Source organism: Alexandromys fortis, unplaced genomic scaffold, assembly GCF_014885135.2.
Source record: "Alexandromys fortis isolate MF-2015 unplaced genomic scaffold, M_Fortis_MF-2015_v1.1 scaffold_47, whole genome shotgun sequence".
Lineage (NCBI taxonomy): Eukaryota > Metazoa > Chordata > Mammalia > Rodentia > Cricetidae > Alexandromys > Alexandromys fortis.
Genome location: NW_026067957.1, coordinates 10,097,582 through 10,112,498, shown reverse-complemented (window position 1 = coordinate 10,112,498; position 14,917 = coordinate 10,097,582). Strand labels below are relative to the sequence as shown.

At 35.7% G+C, this 14,917-nt stretch overlaps 1 long non-coding RNA gene across 1 annotated transcript in view; it reads left to right on the top strand.

The window, feature by feature from the left end:
• LOC126507699 (uncharacterized) overlaps positions 1-14,917 on the top strand; it is a 26,788-nt gene that overhangs the window by 1,140 nt on the left and 10,731 nt on the right. Inside the window, exon 2 of the long non-coding RNA XR_007593615.1 lies at positions 37-146. This is a non-coding gene — a long non-coding RNA (uncharacterized lncRNA). The remainder of the gene's footprint in view (positions 1-36; positions 147-14,917) is intronic.

Genomic DNA, 14,917 nt, shown 5'->3' with positions numbered 1-14,917 from the left:
CTCTTTAAAGAAGAAAAATTTCTTCATTTTATTCAGAGAAAGAAGCATGAGACTACTATGAATTGTGATATTCTATCCAGTTTGTGCTATGGAGGCCACACTATCACAGAAATGAACCACTGCTTATCATCTCTACTCCTGGAAAGGTAATTTTCTCTCATTCTCCTCTTACTATGTACAGTGCAATCATGATAGAACAGCAGAATCACACTTATTCACGTTGCACTGAAATGTAAGTAAGGACATATATTATTTCAACAATAAACTATACATGAAGAAAAACCAATGTATTTACTTCTTGGTAAACTTATTTTCCCTGGTAAACAGTTACATAGGCATGTTTTGCCTTTACATATCTACAGAAAACTACCTTTGAAAAGAAAAAGAAGCTGTGGAGAGTATTTAGGCATTAATTGTACCAACATAGATGACATACTTTATCATGGTACATGTCACAATATCATATAAGGTCATTTGCAACATCTTCTGGGGTAATAATACTCATTGATAAGAACAAGTAGCAAATCCCTATGTTCAAAGAAAGAAAATATTAGATAATAGAATCCACACACAAGCATTACAGTACATTCATTTAAAAGACTAAAATTAGGTATAAGAACATGAACTGACTCAAAAGGATATTTATAGGAGTGAGGCAAACTTTAACTAAAAGCATGCCATAATTAAGTTGCTAATGCCTTCAAACACACTTCCTGGGAAGAGGGGCCCCTTTAGATCATATTATGATTTTACTTAATCTGGTCTCCATTCTACTTAAATATTCAGACAAATTTGAGTATGACTTAGTAAAACCTCCCATAAAATTCTAAGATCATGAATACAACTTGGGGGAAAACCGATTGACTGTGCTCTAACACTAGTCAGCTATGTCTGGTAGTTTTCTGCATTGTGAGACTTATATTAATTCTCTCTCTCTCTCTCTCTCTCTCTCAGTGTGTGTGTGTGTGTGTGTGTGTGTGTGTGTGTGTGTGTGTGTGTGAACACACTTTTGGAAGCCTGCAGTAAAGAAAGACAGACCTACGGGGAAAGATAACTTCATTTCTGTATCAAGCATAGGGATTTGTGAAAATAAAACAATACTGTTTGATGCTTAGAACAGGCTTTGTCCACAGACAAGTACCATATTCTTGATCCTTAGTTTTGAGGCTTATGATTTAGATCACATGTTTGGCTTTGGATACAGGAAAAACAAAAGGAGGCCAGAGAAAGCCTCTTCCTTCCTTTGTGTCTTCCTGAGGTTCTTCACACCCGTACTTTATACTGAATGAAGCTATCTCCTGAACTTTAAATGACTGATTTGGCAGAATGACTTTGGATAAGCACTTGATAAACAAAGGTAAAATGCAGATTTTAGAGGGTTGAAGAATTTAGGAAATCTAAGGAGCTGTCAAATATAGTTGTTAGGGTGTCTTGTCTGAATAGCATCCAATTATTAGCCTTCCGTGTTCTTATTGCCGTGAAACTAGAAGGAAAGGTCATGGTTTTAACCCAAGAAGTATTTTTTTTTTTAACCAGCAGGCATAGGAAACTGGCTTGGCTAAAGGGACTATTGATTAATGTTCCTATAAAGATGAGACTGTCCACTTCTGAATCCCTTTCCTCCTCTTGCATTCCTTCAGACATTCTACAATTTTAATGTCTAGAGAGTTTTGCTATGACTCCCTGTGGATTGTTTCTTATTTCTAGTTCTGTAGGAATATTGAGAAACTCTGCTACAGACTAAGAGACTATTTCTATTTGTGTACTTTTTGAAGCCCTTCTGGTAGTACTTGCACATGCTCCCTATGAAGATGGGAGTGCATGAAACAAAGTTTGTTAGACACAGGGCATTCAAAATGGAATATAACATTCCAGTTTCTACATATTTTTCAGTAAACAGAAATTCCAAATAATTTCTTTGGGCAACTCTACTTTCAAGGGAAATAGAGCTGACATCAGGCACATTCCAGCTCACGAGCATGACTCTTCCAGAATCTTAGTGCCATTGTCTTTGCATCACTAGATTCTGTTATTCAAGGGCTATTTTCTTTATAGTTCTCTAAACATGAAGAGAATCATTCTTACCTGTTTGCACACAGCCCATTTTCACTAACTAAAAATCGGAGGGTGTAACAAGATACTACCAGATCGATGACCTAAGGAAACTATCAAAGTTTTTAATTATCTACTTCCCTCATTTATTCTTAAAAGATTATTCACAAACCATATCTCTTAACCATTATTTCTTAATTTAATTTTTTTTTCATTTTTTCTTATCTAATTTAAAAGAACTAATAGTAACTATCATCATTTTAGCACTTATTTTAGCTTAGGGAGCTTTCAACACACATTCACCCCTGCACGCACGCACATACGTGCACACATACTATAAGAATCCCATCCGGGTGATTTTTATGCTTTCATTTCATATAAAGTTAAAATTGGATCTTTGGAATCTTCCTACATCCATAACTTCTATACTTTTCAGCCGTGAATGTGACTAGCTTGACTAAATAAAATCTTCATGACTATAGGCATGTGACTTCCTTAATAACTTTGCAATTCTAATGCAAAATTTCCCATTCTCTTCCCAGTTCTACAAACCAAGAATTTGTTTCCTAAAAACACTGTCTGATGGCCTTGTCTTTGAATGCTAATCAGTTTAGACTGCACTGAAGCTTAGGCTGTAGAGTGCATTTATTACAACATTCTAGAAGAAGGTTTGGGGATAAAATCTTTTTAGTTATTCCAGAATAAAAACTAGAAAGCTCCTCTGGAGCTCAACAAGTGGGAGAGTTAGGCAAAAGCTCTCCTGGACCTCTCAGTACGTCTGTGGATAACTTCTTTGCACTCAACAGAGGTAGATACATTGCTTACTCTTTGCAGGCATGATAGATGTACCCTGTGAACATCTTGCATTCTCAGGAGAATTCTTGGTATACACGACATTGTTAATAATAATAATGGATTTAAGAAACAAATGAATCCCCTGCCTCTTCCACATGAGAACAAAGCAGCCCTAATTATCTAGTGCTAGGAAGTCCTTGCCAGTGTGGATTTATGTTCCTTTCCAAACTAGATTATAGCGTCACAATTGATTTTCTTTTTCCAATTCTAATTTTCTGGGCTTATTAAAATGACTCTAAACCAAACTGCTTTCAAAGAAATAATATTGGCTTTCTCCCATTATTCCTCCTTTTTCCCCCTTGTCCTCTTTCTACTAAATCAAATTAATATACTTTAAAAATAGAAAAGATAAGTGATTATATAATCTTCTAAGGGAGGCAGGAAGCCATGGGACACAAGAACGGAGAATGTTCACACATCGGCATATTTCTACACTCTGCATGCAGATCCAAGTCTTCTGTGGCCCAGTTCTGTGGGGATCCAGACAATGGCAAGTCAGAAGGCTCTTCCCAGTTCGTAGGTCCCAGTTGTATAAAACACCTTCTGAAGACAAAGAATGCCTCTTGAAGCCCGGGGAATATACCACCATTCTGCTCTGAGCTCACGATATTCACTGCCTGGAGGAGACTTAATCTTGACACGGGAAAGAAAGAGAGAATTTGCAGGAGTCAGTTAGGTATTGCCATCATTGTCTTTTTTTAAACTTTATTTATGGTGCCCCTTCATACATAAACTCTATCTCATACACACATACACACACACAGGAGGAGAGAAAGAATGAGAGAGGAGAGAGGGAGGGAGGGAGGAAAGGAAGGAGAGAGAGAGAGAGAGAGAGAGAGAGAGAGAGAGAGAGAGAGAGAGAGAGAGAGAAAACACAGATAAATCTCAAGGCTCCAGCCATGGAGTCATTTCAGTTAAACAATGGTGTTTCACTAGGGCAAAGAGATCATCTCCTCTGACTGTATTGCTAAGGACAGTTCATGACTACCTCCAGTCTAATAAATCAGAACTCAGATTTTATCAAAGTACTGTAAGCTGAGGATGCTATTCTGTGTGAACGGAGTTATTTTAAGAAGCAACCAGAATTTGCATTTCCAAACTATTAGGAGACAAAACGAAGGGAAAAAAATTTAAGTGCATGTACATTTATACATGTTTTAAAATCTAATTTGGGGTCACAGCTGTAATTGCCAAAGCTTTGGATTGTGTGTCATGCTGGAATAATGTCATGTTAGGGGATGTAAAGCATTCAGCATTGCTTTCTGCTTCGCTGCTCCCTAAGTGGGATGCTATTTCAATACAACACCTACCACTTTTAGGTTTTCATGCTTAAGTATGTCTTGCTGGATGAAATCAAGCTACAAATTGGATGAAATTGGGTCCTCCCAGTTGATTCTTCTGCTGCAAACTTCAAACCCAACTGTTTTCAAAGTCCAGTTCTATGAATTCAGAATTTAAATTACCATGATTGCTTGCACTGAAAAATAGAAAAAGTCAACTTGATTCATGGATAAAAAGCCAATATTTTTTTAATAATATCATACCAAAGTTTATTGATTACATGAGACGAAAATTTCTGTAATGAAAAAGGCAAGTTGCATTCATAAAAGATGGCATTCACGTTCATTTTAGAAAGCAACGAAGTAGATGTAAAAAATTGAAAAATGTAATATTGCAGTTCAATTTTTAACCACAAAAATGAAATTAACTCTTTTTTTTCTCACAAGCTTTTGAAATGCTGCAAACAAAGATGGTACACGTGATACTATAGAAAGCATAAACTACAGGAGCTGAGGCATCGTGTGTTGTTGCTTAGGCAAAGTCATGTCCCTCAAGTGACTCCATACTTACTGAGAACATGTCATGCCTCTCCTTTCATCCTTGAAGTTGAGTTCATACTAATGGCATACCAGTCTGTGGTTGCAACAAACATCCCTTTATCAATATTCCGGTCCTTCCAGTTGGCAGCTAAATGTGCATTTGGAAAAATGACTATGTTCATAAAATGTGACCATTCTGCCCTTAGAGGGTTTATGTTTCCCTGAGTTGTACAAAGGTGGTGGGTAGGTTACAGATTTACTGTGCTGTGGAGAGAGTTAAAGCTGAACTTAGCCAGAAACAAATCAAGGCTTCAAAGGCAATTATTACCACTGTTTCTAAAGATGGTTAAATTAATTTTCAAAAATATATTCATTGTGAAGACAAAAATTTCAAGACAGTGGTATTTTGCCTAGCAATATAATTGGTGAGGCAACTCTAATAAAATGAACTGTGCAAAACAAAAGTCCTTATTCCGCAAACCTAATTCAATTCAGCTAACTGGATGCTGTATTTTTAGAAAAAGAAAGAAGTAACTCAGGAAATATACGGTACTCACCATACATAATTACTGTAACGACTTATGCAAATTTCCATTGACCAATGTCATCCTAAGTCATTACATTTTCTAATATTTTCTAATAATAATATCAGAAAAAAATACTAAAAATAAACTTTCTGTGAGATGTGTTTGATTTTGTTTTAAATGAAAGAGAAGATATTTTAATAACGTAAGTGATTAAAATCATTCTGCTAAATGGGAACAACATTGTGCAGAGATTGCTCTGTTCATGTCAGAGAATGTGATTCTCTGATCCAGGTACCCTGCAGAAGTAAACATTGGAGGAATCATTTAGGCAAAAATGTTTCATGGAGCTAGGCATAAGCAGTACAAGACATGATCCTCGCTGAGCCATGTCCAGAAACAGCAATCCATGTTAATGCTTGCCATTATTCTACAGCGCACAGCAGGTCTTGGTGTGTGGTTCTGAACCTATTTACACACTGTACCTATCTTACCGTTCCTTTTTCCCTTCCTCTCTGTCATTTTCTTCCTCTCGTCAGGAACTATCATGAGCATTTATTCCCAGTCATCTATTGGATAGGTCTAGACCTGCTTTCTTTATCTTGCACAAATTTATCACAGGTACTGCTGCTGAACCTTTAGGATACACCGAGAAACCTCTACAATTGAGTGGGACAATGAAAGTGGTTTGTTCACTCTGCTTCCCAAATGAAAAACTTTGTACAAAGAAGTTGGGGGAAAAATGTAAATGTCAGAGGAAGTTTATTCCAGTGTGTGTGTGTGTGTGTGTGTGTGTGTGTGTGTGTGTGTGTGCATGTGTGGGGGGGGAGAGAAACAGAATGAGAGACAGAGACAAACAGAGAGACATAGACAGAGAGACAGAGATTTATATAACAAAACTATCCCTGTCTGTCTATAGGATCCTCCTTCCTTATGGATCTTATATTAATTAACTTGTTTACTCACTAAAAATTATTGTTAGCACTCTAGTCATACTCAAAACAGGTTCAAGATCATCTGTAAATAAGTGCAGATAAGTGAAAAGGTGAGTCTCCTTCTGTCCATGATTCTCATAGAAATTGAATAATGCTCTACTTTTCCTCCTATATCAGCTATAATATTACAAACAAGTGTTCTTTTTGTCCACATCCTCCTTCTTGCATTTTATAAGGGCTCACTTCGTATCCCTGTCAGGCTTGTAACTCACTATGTAGATGGGGCTAGCCCTGAACCCCCAGAGGTCTACTGCTGTGTGATCCCCAGTGCTGACACTGACGTTGTGTAACACTGTGCCTGACTCCTTTTTGTAGCCTTTAACAGCCCATTTTTCTATGCCTGCACTTCTTGTTCATTTCTCCGTATAAAATTATCTCAAGTGTAGGGCTGAAGTGTTGTCTGTTGTTCATCAGGACAACAAAAAAGCAGGGAAGCCCATCAAGTGGACAAATTCTATTCAAGTGGGAAACAATGCCATTGGTCTGAGTGCCATGTTAATAAACATCAATATACACAACAGGATGTTTTTAAACAGAAACACATATAAAATAAGGTTCTGTATTGATCACTTGATGAAAATGTGACCAGAGGCTTTTAGGAACTCAGTCTTATATTTCTCTTAGAGAAACGGCCACATTCTCATAATGAATGTTTGGTGACTGTTTAGAGCAGAGCAAGACATTATGTATCTGTGTATCTATTTTATGCCTTCTTGTTCTTGATGTGACACATATTGAAGAAAGAAGAAATCATCACTAATAAAAAACCTATAACTGACTATGTTAAAATATAATGTAAATATCAATAAATGACAAAATCCTACACTACTATCAACTGTGATTTCTAAACCTAATGTGAAAAGTATAAAAATCAAATGATGATTATTCAAAATTTCTGGAAACTGATAGTTATATTATTTTATAATATGCTTATGTAACTATTTTGGATATAAAGGAAATCATGCAAGTAATAAAAATAGAGCTAATACATATATATAAACTGTATGTAGTTAACAATAACAAGGACATGCCTAATTGTGTGGCATATAACACAAGTAAAAGGAATATAGGTTCAAAATTATGGTTTCAAAAATTATACACTAAAACTTAAGACATAATAGTAATTAATAAATAAATAAAGGAAAATTTGAACCTGGATATGTAAACATGGTCTCAATATATGAAGAAGAATTTAATTTCTTAAATAAGACAAGTTGATAATGTAAAATATCAATTATCCCAAATAAATGTATAGATTCAACATAGTTAAGCTTTTATTCTTAATGGTTGTTTTAATAAATATGCTTTAAGCCTACATAGATAACAAAACATGCAAATGCCATCGTCATTTAAAAAGAATAATAAATGAAGGCTTCTTCAACAAGATAAGAAGATAAACTGCCTGGTTATTACAACAAAAGTTATATATTAGCATAAGAACCAACAAATGAATCAATGTATCAAATAGAGCACAAATAGACAAATTAATACACACTTTATTTAATTCAACACAAAGATAATTTGATATCAAACTGTGTTGGAGGGGTGGTAGTTAATTTTGCAGAGCAAAGTACAGCCTACTATCAACCCTGAATACAAGGTAGCACTCAAAGCTAGTAGAAAATGTGTAGGAAAAAAATACTGGGACTAGAGAGATAGTGGAGCAATTAAAGCATATGCTGTTCTTTCAGAGGGCCCAGGTTTCATTCTCAGCACCCATAACAGATAGTTCAGTCTCCTGTAACTCCAGCAACAAAAGCTCTGGTACTCTCTTCTTGACTTGAAAGGAACACACACACACACACACACACACACACACACACACACAGGTGTATATAACTCCCCACACATAGACACACACACATAATTAAAGATAAAATTAACATATTTTTTAACATTTGTAGGAAAATGAAATGATACTTAATGGATGATGAAAATCATTTAATAAATTTGGAAATGCAAATCCTATCAAAAGAATTATGAATGAACAAGTAAATATATAACAAAATACTAAGGAAGGGTATTTGTAATGTGTGAAAGCAGTGACTACATGTAGAAAAGTATAGGAACTCATATGTGTGTTATGTGTGTGCGTGGTTATCGATCTTGGATACACAACTATTTTTATTTGTTAACTTTAGCTTAATAAAATTTAAAAGTTTAAACAATGCAAAAACAATGAACATAAACTTTATAAAAGAGAAAATTAAGGAAAGCACTAAAAAGCAGTAACTTGCTTAAAAATAATTAAAATGTTAAAATTAAAGCAACAACGTGACAACTTACTTTTTAAAGGGAGAAATAATCAAAATTGTGAAGTCACAAATTGTTGGTTAAAAAAGACATAACAACGCTGAACATAGCGGACAAGGAGGACTACTGAGAACTCAAGAACAATGGCAATGGGTTTTTGATCCTACTGCACCTATTGGCTTTGTGGGAACCTAGGCAGTTTGGATGCTCATCTTACTAGACCTGGATGGAGGTGGGTGGTCCTTGGACTTCCCACAGGGCAGGGGACACTGATTGCTCTTTGGGCTGACGAGGGAGGGGGACTTGATTGGGGGAGAGGGAGGGAAATGGGAGGCGGTGATGGGGAAGAGACAGAAATCTTTAATAAATGAATAAAAAAAATGTGAGAAGGGAAAAAAAAGACATTACAAATTTCTTACAAGGGAAACAAGCTTTATATTTGAGAGGATAATATACACCTCTATAATATTAATAGAAGTTTCTATTAAGATTGTCCAATGTAGCACATACATTTTGTAAGAGAGTGGCCCATTAATGTTCCCTGTCCCATCTAAATATGACAAATCTAATGTCTTCAAACAGAAAAAAAAATATGTTAGCATTTTGTTTTCTTTTTCTCAATTTTGGGTCAAGCAATGACTCTATTGACTAAGTAAGTTAATTAGGTTAAAAGGAAAAATACAAACACCCAGAAAATGATTCAAATGTTCTCACTGACTGTGGAGCACTGAGAATACTAGTGTGTCTTCCTCATTCATCCATATTGACTGAATTTGTAGAAGGCACTTTGATGACTTGGGGTATTTACTTGTACATGAGTCTATTTTCATACCTATGATTAGCAGGTTTCCACAGCCATGATTATGTACCACAGGCATCTGTTTTTCTCCACTTGGTTGAGACAAACAACCCAAAGTGTAAAATATGCAGAGGTGGAAACTCCCTATATCAACCTTATGATTCAAAACTCTTTAACAAAGTTGTTTGTGATCCTCATAGCACAAGTCTCCTGGGCATCAACATCAATGATGTCATTAGTGTCTGACCTGCCTCGATGAAATGGCAGGACACAGGCTCTGAAATACTAACTTAAATCGATGGAAATAACAGAATATTCTATTTTTCCTTCTTGTTCTTCAATGTTTTCTCTTTCCTTGATTAAACTTAATGTATCTTATCATATTAATATATTTGTAATAATAGTTTTAACAAAAACAGCAATGTCAATTGTTTTAATCTTAAATGAAAATTTGTGAAATATATTTTGATTACTGTTCCTCTCCCCCATTTCTTCCCAAATCCTCCATTTCTCTCCATGCACTCAGTCCTACACTTTCTTTTTCTTTCTTTAGAAAACAAGCAGGAAAATAAATTAAAAACAATAATAAAAAAGAACAAAACATATGAAACATACAGACACAGGCACACACACAACAGAACCAATAAAATCATTAAAAATTGAAAACAATAACAGACAAGCAAAGAAACCGGTAAGATTAAAAAGTAATTTTCCCAAACAGAGCAAAATGAATCAAAAAATTCTACAAAAAAATACAATAAAGTTCATTTTTATTGGTCATCTACTGCTGGATATGGGGCTGAAACATGATTAATAAAAACTCAGGGTCAGAAATTGGAGATGAACCTGAAGATCCAAAAAGTAAAACAGCTGGCCACTGGCTCTTACCTCAATCTCAGTCTGAAATGGCAATCCTGCCTGCTGGAATCTCAAAGTGAGACCATGTGTCTGAGAGCTTTCTCTCTGTTTTATATTCCTTTCAAGGGCTGGGATTAAAGGTGTGCACCACTGGGATTAAAGGTGCCTGTCATTGTGGCTGCTGGGATTAAAGGTGTTATCATAACCTGGCCTATAAGATTGACCAGTTTTATCCTCGGATATTCAGACACTCTTTATTAAAATACAGTTGAAATGCCACTACTTGGGGTCTACTCTTAGGTGTGGTTTAATTACTCAGTAATACTCTATTGAACAAAACTAATTTTTCCATTGCAAGCAGTTGATAATTGAAGGTAGCTTGTCAGTTAGGGATGAGTTCATGTCTACTTCACCCTCTGTCCACACTGGAAGCATGCTTGGTCCTACACAGGACCCCTGCATGCTGCCACGGTCGCTGTGAGTTCATATGTGCATAAGTTCTGTAGTGTCTAGAAGACACTGTTTTCTTAGAGTCATCCATGTCTCTGAGTCTTAAAATCTGTTATCGTTTCCTCATAGTTTCTTAAACACTGAGAGGAAGGATTTGATTAGGACATCCCATTAGGACTGCACATTGCCTAGCTGTGGTTCTCTGTATTTATTCTCATCTACAGCAAAAGGAGGCTTCTCTGATGAGGGCTGAGCAATCATCCTCTTGAAGTAGATTGGTGCCGCCAGAAACATGTTTCTCACTTTCATGAAAAGTTCTAAGTTTTTAAAATATTTAAATACCATATTCTGTAGTCTTTGAAATATCTGAAGAATACCTATCTATCTGAAATGCATCTCTTAAACCTAGGGAACATAACTAACATGACTACAAGCTTGACTATTATAGATGACTATCTATAAACTATATTTCTTAAACATACAATGCATTTTTATTGAGCTGCACAAACACAAAACTTTAATCAAGAGCAGAAATATACATATAACAAAATTGAGCTTAAATTTATATCAAAAAAACAAGATCCATATCAATGCAAAGTATTCATAGCTATAGCATATCCCCCTTTAAATGTAAATGAACATTTATAAACACTAGCTGGGATTTTTGGGCATAGGTATTTCTAAACTGCTTCCTGCTTTTTTGTTGGGCCAAGAAATTTTTGGGGTGTTCACAGCAACCTTTCAGGGGTCTTGGTACATCAAACCATGTTATCATGAAAGGACTCTCATCTTCTGTTCCAAAGCAACAAATCCTTAGACCTAAATTTTAAAGTCAAGATACCTTTAAAATATATATGTTGATTTAGCTTAGCAGCCCGTATAATGAAATGTCTCTCTGCACTAAACTCCTTCACAGTCAAATATTCAAAGAAAACACAAAAATATACATATTCCACACTTTCTGTGTATATTCCATTTTTACATGGTTTATTTTTCTTTATTCCTTTAATCTATGACTCTCTCTGTACTCTGTCTCTTTAAAGAGCTCGTTTTATTTTTAAAACCATTTACTTTTTGAAATAATTGTCTATATTTTTCTAAACCTATGTACATTTATCCAACACTGTGACCCATTTAGAGTTTTTTTTTTTAAATCTGAATCTGTTTTTATTACGTATTTGTAATTATTTTTCTGGCCAGGTACACTTTCTTTTTTTAATGCTAAGCATTTAAGGACCAACTTTGCAGTCCTGCCTACTTGCTCTGCCCAATCCAACATGGTGGACCATGTTATCTGCCTCTGAGAGACATTCTCTCTGCCCCAGATCAAGGGTCACATTGGGTTTTTTTCACCATTAGACAATTTGTAACATGCTTCTCACAGACCCCATTTAAATGGTCGGCCTCCTGAAATAGCCAGAGCTGTTCCTGTCACTAACTCAAACCAGCAAACCACCATTTCAAAACTGTGTGGTTTTTTTGATGCTACAACTGAATTAGGAAGACCTCTATAAAAGGAGTCATGTTTGCTGCCAGCAGACAAAGCCTATTCAGAAAAAAAAAAAAATGCTAAACTTTTTTTTAGTGTCTAGAATTTCTTTTTTATTGATATTATTGAGCTCTACATTTTTCTCTACTCTCTTCCCATCCTCTCCCCTCCCCTTCAACCCTTTCCCATGGTGCCAATGCTCTCAATTTACTCAAGAGATCTTGTCTTTTTCTACTTCCCATGTAGATTAGATCTATGTATGTCTCTCTTAGGGTCCTTGGTGTTGTCTAGGTTCTCTGGGACTGTGAATTGTAGGCTGATTTTCTTTGCCTTATGTCTAAAAGTCACTTATGAGTGAGTATACATGATATTTGTCTTTCTGGGTCTGGGTTACCTCAGTCAATGTGATGTGACATTTTCCAGATCCATCCATTTGTCTGCAAGTTTCAAGATGTCATTCTTTTTTGTGCTGTGTAGTACTCCATTTTGTAAATGTACCACATTTTCCTTATCCATTCTTTGGTTGAGAGAATTGCCAAGTTCAAAACACTAATGATAACTTATGCTGAATAGTTTTTGAGGTAAAGGGAACACTCCTGCATTGCTGGTGGGAGTGCAAACTTGTACAGCCCCTTTGGATATCAGTGTGGTGATTTCTCAGAAAATTAGGAAACAACCTTCCCCGAGACCCAACAATACCACTTTGGGGTATATACTTAAAAGATAATTGTACCACAAGGACATGTGCTCAATTATGTTCATAGCATCATTATTTGTCATAGCCAGAACCTTGAAACAACCTAAGTATCTAGAAATTCTTTCCAGGTTCTCTCAAGTTTTATGTGGATTTAGCTGACACACATGGGTGCCAATCTGTTAGCAGAGGCTGTTCGTTCATTCCCAGTCGTTTAGACCTGAAATAATCACACAGAAACTATATTGGTTGGCCAAGATCTTAAGTATATTTCTGGCTAACTCTTCTTTTTTTTTCCGAGACAGGGTTTTCTCATAGCTTTTTTGGTTCCTGTCCTGGAACTAGCTCCTCTAGACCAGGCTGGCCTTGAACTCACAGAGATCCGCCTGTCTCTGCCTCCTGAGTGCTGGGATTAAAGGCATGCGCCACCACTACCCGGCTTCTGGCTAACTCTTATATCTTAAATTAACCCATTTCTATTATTTTTTTTTTACCATGACTGTCATGGTTTATTGGCAAGGTTGTAGGGCAGACAACTGTCTCCTCTAGTGGCTACATGGCATCTCTGTTTGACTCTGCTTACTCTCTCTATACATCTCTTCCAGTCTAGCTATATTCTGTACTGCTATAAACCAAAGCAGTTTCTTTATTAACCAATGGAAATAAAACATATTCAGAGCATACAGAGGGAATCCCACATCATATGTTTTAATTTAAAGTAATACTGAGGGACTGTGATAAGGCGCTGTGAGTAAAGACACTTGCTACTGAGAATGATAACCTGAGGTCAATCCCTAGTTAGAGAACCTATGACCTCTACAGCATGCATCTTCATGTGTACACATGTGTGTATTTATAAATAACAAATACATACAAATAAAAATAATATTCAGGTGATATGTCCTTGAGAATACATTGAATCCTGCCTTCAAAAATTAACTTTTACTTAAAACAAAATACAAGAAACATATCAAAGAAGTTGTGAACAGGAGTTGGGAAATATGAGTCAAAAACAAAATGCATAAAGAAAGATTGTGTTCATAGTTTTTGGGCCATTTTGACTTTATGTCATCTACATGAATTTTTTTTGTGTGTTTAAAAACAAGATGAAATAACTGAAGCTATGGCTTCTTTTTTTTTAACAAGAAAATGATTAATCTGTTCTCTCAAGAATTCCCAAATAATTCTCTAATTTTTAATCCAGTCAATCCAACTTCTACATCTCATTGTTTCAGTTAATCTCAATGAAGGACTGATCCTAAAATGGATTTTAGCTTCCTTCACATCTTCACACCATTATCTATGTGCTTCTTTTGGAAACACTCCTGGGATTTTGAGATGACTGCATGTTCATTGGTGTCCAACTCTTCCTCAGCCTATCTTCCTTTGGCAACTTCTCCTGTGTGTACCCACTTGTCACTAAATTCCTAATTATAGCCCAGATCCTCTTACATCCTCTTACACAGATCAGGATGCACAACCACTCTCAAGCATTATTACCAGTATAGCTAAAGATTCAAAGTCGGTATCTTTATTTCTGTGCATTCTTGTGAATTCCATAAATATTTTCTACATTTGTTTATGGCTGGTCTGAAGTCAACCCCAAATTTAACATATATCTCAAGGGATTGTATATATTTCTTCGGAGGTAGCCCCCTCTACTTCCTACAACATGTCTAGCTAAGTATAATGGCTGTAATGGTTATCTGGAAGTCATTCTCTTTCTTCTCTATCCTTCATTTTCAGAATTCAATATGTTACAAACCGTAAACATTTATAATAATGTCCCCCAATGTATATTCCCTTACCAGTAGTTGCCATATTATCTGCAAATCTGTTAGAAATACAAATTTTTAGAATAAGCATGCACCACATTGCTAGAATCAAAGCACTTGGAAGACTGAGTCTACAGGATGGTATGTGTTACTTCAAAGCCAGACAACACTATATAGCAAACTCTGTCTCCAAAAATCAAAACAAATACCCAAAACAAACAAACAAACAAAACAAAACAAAAAACAAGCAAACAACACTCAGATAATGGCTGATGTTTAGAGTAGCAGGGAGAGCATACATTTTCATTGATTCTTTTATTCAGTATCTATTTATAACTGTGTACATTATATAT